This window comes from Rhipicephalus microplus, chromosome 2, assembly GCF_043290135.1.
Source record: "Rhipicephalus microplus isolate Deutch F79 chromosome 2, USDA_Rmic, whole genome shotgun sequence".
Classification (NCBI taxonomy): Eukaryota; Metazoa; Arthropoda; class Arachnida; order Ixodida; family Ixodidae; genus Rhipicephalus; species Rhipicephalus microplus.
Window position 1 is genome coordinate 280,991,447 of NC_134701.1, and position 6,000 is coordinate 280,997,446.

Consider the following 6,000-nt stretch of genomic DNA (forward strand, 5'->3'; position numbering starts at 1 on the left):
TGAGCAGGTTTATGGCTAAGCATGTTTTTCGACAACAATGTCGACTAAGCTTACTCCAAATGTTGTATTCGAACGTCTATGGGGGCGGAGTGGGGGCGCTGCGACAAACATTCGCCCCTCCCCCTTTCCTCTCCTCCTGAAGGAAAATCCTGCGCACGGAATCTGTGACCGTGACCTTTGTATATATAATTCACTACCACGTCCCCTCCCCAGCCCCTTTATGTTACGACCAATCCAGGGCCCTTAAGGAATAATAAATGACGATGGCAATGGAATCCTTTGGCAAAGTTTTCCAGCAGCAGAACATGCAGTGGCACTTACTTAATCGCTCGCGTGGTGGCGTTGGTGTGTTTACCGCGCGCGGCGCTAATTTGACGACGATTTGCGTAGCCGAAGCCTTCCACGAATAAAGGAAAAGCTCGTGTCCAGCGTCCGGAAAGTGAGAGCACTGTGCTTTTCCCAAGATTCGCAACGCGTCGGGAGCGCGACGAACGCATAAGAAGCGCGGGGAAGATTTTTTTCTTCTTTTTTTTTGCAAATTTTTCTGTGCTTGTTTCTTTGGTAGATTATTTATTTGTTGATATCATTCGACTGCAGCACCAAATCGCACTCTTTATTCTTTGCCGCGGGCATTTCACCTCTGTAACTAACCACTTTGCCACTCACTGCCTTTCGCTGGCTGAACTAATTTAATAAAAAAAAAATTGGCAGATCCCACGTACAGTGAGAATCGATGATATGCTAAGCACGAATGAGGAAAGTTTATATGTCAGTTTAAAATCAGAAGAATGTTACGAGGCGGAGGCAAATTATACCATACGTAACTTTTACGTCATAATTATTATGTTTGGACGTGTCATTTACCTTCATCAACTATTCACGCCACCTGATAGCGTTCTGAGTGAGGTATCTATACGGTAAGAGGATACGATACACTTGTCCGGCACGTACGACGCAGGTACTTCAAGAAAAAAAAAAAGACGTAGAGACAAAAACTTGGAGCTAAACAACCAGAAGCGCACTAGAAATTCGCTTCAATGGCCATTCACAAGAGTTGCGCAACCCAAGATGCATCCATCTAATGCGAAGGAACTTCGGTAGCTTCAAACCATAGCTTTCGCGAATTAACTTCGCAGTGCCTCTACGGGAGTGCACTGCCTCTATGGAAGTTCTCTATAGATAGATGCACTGCCTTCAATGCACTTGGAAGTTCGCAGCGCGGCGTAAAAGGACCTTTGATGGCATAATCAGACCTTTTTCCACTGCTGAACCCATTCACGCGTTGCTATCTCTTTCCCGGTTTGGTTAAGCAGCCTACCGTACGAAAACTAGTCATACGAGTGGTTTCCAACAAGTATGCACTCGGTCTCTAGATTGTGCGACGCTGCACTGAATTGGCCTAAACCATCACGCAGGACAGCAGCTGCCGAGACTGGACTTTTTGATAAAGAGGGCATAGAAGCAGGCAACGTTGTCTACTTTTCGCGTAGCCTGCGAAGCCACAAGCAAGCCTGCGGAAACAGGTTTGAGAGGGGAAAGAAGAAGATGATCATAAAGAAAAGGATGAAAAAAATATATGGGAGAGAAAAACCGGTGAAAGGACACGATGCGAACGAAGCCGTTTGCTTCTGCCGCAACGTCCACAAGCGGCGGCAGCAGCCTGTGGAAACCGGGAAGCCCTACGACGCTGATGATACCGGATCGGACGACGACGATTTCTCCGGCGCGCAGGCGGGGCCGCTTTCCAGATGACCCAGTTGAGGACGGTGCGCGCAGACATGCAGGCGCAATGGCGGGTGATTTCACTCGCTCGCTTTCATCACCGCCCTCCTTCCTCCTATACTGTTTCACTCTCCCTCTCGAATACCCACTCCGCGGACATCTCGCAAAGCATTCGTCCATGCCGACTGTTTGAGCTTTCCATTTGTCCATCACCAACCGAACGATGATGACACCGTTACAACTGGTACGCGACATCACGCAAAACATTACGCAGAGGACGTCTAGCGCAGATGGTCACACAGATCTGCCAGACGTGATCTGCCAGACGATCTACCAGACGTGATCTACCAGACAGATCTGCCACACAGATCTGCCAGACGTGATCACACACGGACGGTCTGCCAGACGTGTTGCGTGGAAGAAAGTGAATGTAATTAAACTGTGGGAAGGGCATTGGTACCTGCTTCTTTAAGATTATAGTAAAGTGTACAATACTATAAGTAACTCATGAGGGCGCAAGGTATCTATGTTGCACGCCTATTGGGTATCGTTGATATATATGTTTATAATATTTCAATGAAACAGTCAACATTTCGTTGATTATAATAGAAGAATTTATTAGATATACACATCGTTTGTCTTTGGAGGTGTCACATATACGACCTCAACGAAAGTTCTGGGTCCACACTTGATTTGGGAGACATGTACACCTTCCAAGGTTTGGTAGTCGCGGCCCACTAAATTGGCCTGCGTGGAGTCCTGACGACAAGCGACCTGATCTTGTTATGGTGGGCTAGAGAGGAAGATTAGCGCACAAAAAAGAAAGCGCATTTACGAACTTAGGCAGCGAATTTAGCAAAATTTTGCGAGCTACAAATGACATGTGCGATGCATTCCTCGTCTTCATTAGATCGCGCTGACGAAGAAAAACAGCTAAGCGGTTCAAGTAAAAACAAAATTGCGCAAGTATTGAAGCCAGGCTCTAAAACAGGGTTGCTACATTTCGTTCTTTCTGTATACATAAGAGTGCACTTTTATTATTATTATTATTATTATTATTATTATTATTATTATTTGGCAGGCATGACGCACTTGATACGTGCATGCGAGTAGCCGCCAGCGAAGCTTTATTATTATTATTATTATTATTTATTATTACTTTTATATTATTCTTTTTCCAGCGCAAAATATGCTTGTTCCCGAGCGTAAGAGAGCTATTTGCTTTTTACAGCCCGGAATTCATCACGGAGGAGCTCGACTGACGACACTCGAAAATATTCGTTCGACAGCGCCGACGAAAATGCATGTAATATTTAATTTGCAGTGCGCTGACGAGCTGCCCCAGCTGCACTGCAGGCACTTGTGACCATAGGTCAGCGGTCGACTAACTCGAACTCACTCAGACTCAGATCGAGCCGTGAGTCTGAGTCCGGGTGAGTCCGGGTGAGTCCGGGTGAGTCCGGGTGAGTAATATTTTCGCGAGTCTGAGTACGAGTGAGTCTGGTTCAAAAGAAAAAAAAAGAAAAATCGTGAGTGTTAGTCCAAGTGAGTTTGGGCCAGGAAAATGTCGGTGAGTTTGAGTCCGAGTGAGCCCAAAGTGCAAAAATTTATTTCTTGGGCGAATCTGAGTGACTATCCACTTTATTTTGCTGGCATAAGGCCCTATCTGGTCATCTTCAGCATTACTGTCAGCCTTAAATGGATTCGTGTTTATATACTCAAGCCCGCTCACAGGTATTCCAAACGGTTTCGTTTATATTTATTAATTATAGGCGTGAATTACGTAAAGAGGGTGGCCTTGAACTTCCCCCCACCAACTCTTCCATGAAATTTTTTTATCATTATATCTTATACTGTCATTTCTTCCATGAAAAATTACCTTACCGGTTTGAAATCACTTAGATCTCGTTTTCGAACATACTATGTCAAACAACACCAAAAAGAGCATCGATTACGTGAGATATAGGTGATAAGGATCATTGACACTATGCTCAAAGGTGCCAATTCTAGGCTGAAGGACTCGTGAGTCGACTCACTAGGACTCACTCGTACTCAAATTAAGCAGTGAGTCTGAGTCGGCGTGAGTCCAGCTGCAGAAAACTTTCGTGAGTGTGAGTCCCAGCTCAAAAAAAAAAAAAAATTCCCGAGTCTGAGTCCAAGTGAGTCCGAAGCTAAAAATATATATCATGAGCGAGTCTGAGTGAGCTCCACAAGTTATGCTGACCCATGCTGGTGACAGCATGTCGGATTACAGGCGCAGGAGCATGACGTAAAGGCTGTCGAAGTTTCGCGAGAGAGATTCCATGCCGAGCAAAAGCACGCTGTTCGACGACGGGCAAGCGGTCGCGAAACCACGTTCCACTAAAAACAAAAAATGAGTAGCGTAGTTGTACCAGTTGTACTACAGCTTCAAGGACGGCAGTCGGTGCGAAACATCCATCCCGTTAGGGCGCCCATGCAACGCCCTCGCCGAATCTTGGCTGGCGTCAGTGCAGGGAAGACCACGATAAGGCGACGAAAGGATTCACACATGTAAGGAGATTTACAATAGAACGAAGGAGAGAGTTTTTTTTAGAGTCGGTATCACACCGTCTATCGCCGTACCACACGAGAGCCGCTCTGCGGGGCGACCAGCGCGACGGCTGGCGGTGTTGGGAGTGGTTGCAAGCAGCAGCGCATCACCGCCGACGGCGGCACAGGGACAGTCGGAAAGCAATTCCTCTAATTGGCCCCGCGCGCGTAGGAGTCACAGTGAAGCAGTGCTCGTGCGGCCGGCAATATCAGCAAAAACCCGCGTTCTCTCTAGCATGTCGAAAAACAGACGCGGGAGCGCGCATCGGAGAGAGCGCCGACAAGCCTGACCTAAACGTTTTCATCCTGGAAGCGAGCTTTGCTGCGCTACCGCTGCACGACTCTCGAGCGAGGGGGCAGTGCTCGGGCGTTTTCTCGGCACTTTCGCTTCGAAACGAGCGCAACGAACAGGCGTACCTCGCTTGGATGAGAATCGAACTTGGTTTCTGCATGCGGGACCACGACGCGGTTCGCATATTTTACCCCACGCGCACGATCGTGTCGCCTACCTGCAGAGAGTACTTAAGGAGCTTGGCTCTAGGCCCAACGGAGGCTGCTTCGTTCGGGAGTTTAGGGGTGATCGCGTGTCAATTGTACTGCACACTGTAAATATATATACTTGCCACACGCACTAGTTTGGAAAGCACGGTTTCATTCGTCTTTAACACAGTAAGAACACCGCATCCCACTTACATTCACTCCGCACAGCTTCGATTGTGGGGGAAGGACAGCAACTACGAAATGCACGAAACGTGACCACGCTCGCGCCGGAGAAGTTTCGCGGCCGAATACGAGGCTCGAAAAAGCGAGTGAAGTGGTCGTGCTGTTAGTTGGCTAGGCTTAGCGCACTCATTTCACCGTTCGAGAGCGGATATGTTCGGCATCACAGGAGAGTTTTCTCCCCAGCTCTCGAGCCGATCCATCGCACGGGCCGTTATCTGTCGTCCAATGCGGCCTCGTCCCCGCCGCTCCAAAGCCTGCTCCCGGACACCATCCCAGGGTCGGCGGCTGACCGCACACGGACTCTGCGGTCACTGGGGTGCGCATAACAAACGCCGGAGAGTGGAAAAACGTGCGTCCCGCCCGACGAGTCGGCCGGCCTCCCATCCGGCATCGCTCTCTGTGACAGCGAAGGTAGCAGGCGAGCCGGCCTTTTCGCACGGACTGGTTGTTCCGGCTCCGCGGGTTCCCCGCCCGTTTCCGGATGAATCCCATCGGACAATATAAAAGGGTTCGGAGACGTACTCACCGTCCACTTAGCTGCTCTGGGACACTTCCATTTCGATCCTCTTTACCCGCGCCGATATTGCACTCGGAGAGATGAATTAAAAAAAAAAGAAACAGGGCAAAGCAGATACACACAGAGGCGAACTTGCAGGTTGCCGTTGCCGCCGTCTACGGGCGGTAGTGGGCTGGACGTAATGACCACGTGACCACCGCAAACCAATGTGCATACGCATTGTAAGATAGAAAACTCGCGCCATCTCCCAGTCACACGCCAAAGCCCTGAGCATTGAGATCTTGCTTTTTAGCCACGAGATGGCGCTGCAAAAACAAACGTTTCGTTTTTTCGCGGGCATTTTGAGCTACTCGGTAGAAAATCCGCACGACATCGCATCAGAAGTCATGCATGGAGACCGCAGAATTATCGGCAACTCGAAGATAAAAGAGGCACACGAAAGGTCAACTTCAGCATTTATCTCACTG

At 48.7% G+C, this 6,000-nt stretch overlaps 1 protein-coding gene across 1 annotated transcript in view; it reads right to left on the reverse strand.

Annotated features, from left to right (window-relative positions):
- LOC119179768 (fatty acyl-CoA reductase 1-like) overlaps window positions 1–5,681 on the reverse strand; it is a 109,386-nt gene extending 103,705 nt beyond the window's left edge. The window contains exon 1 of the mRNA XM_075882121.1: window positions 5,543–5,681. The gene's annotated coding sequence lies outside the window, so the exon portion shown is untranslated. The remainder of the gene's footprint in view (window positions 1–5,542) is intronic.
- Between the last annotated feature and the right edge of the window lie 319 nt (window positions 5,682–6,000).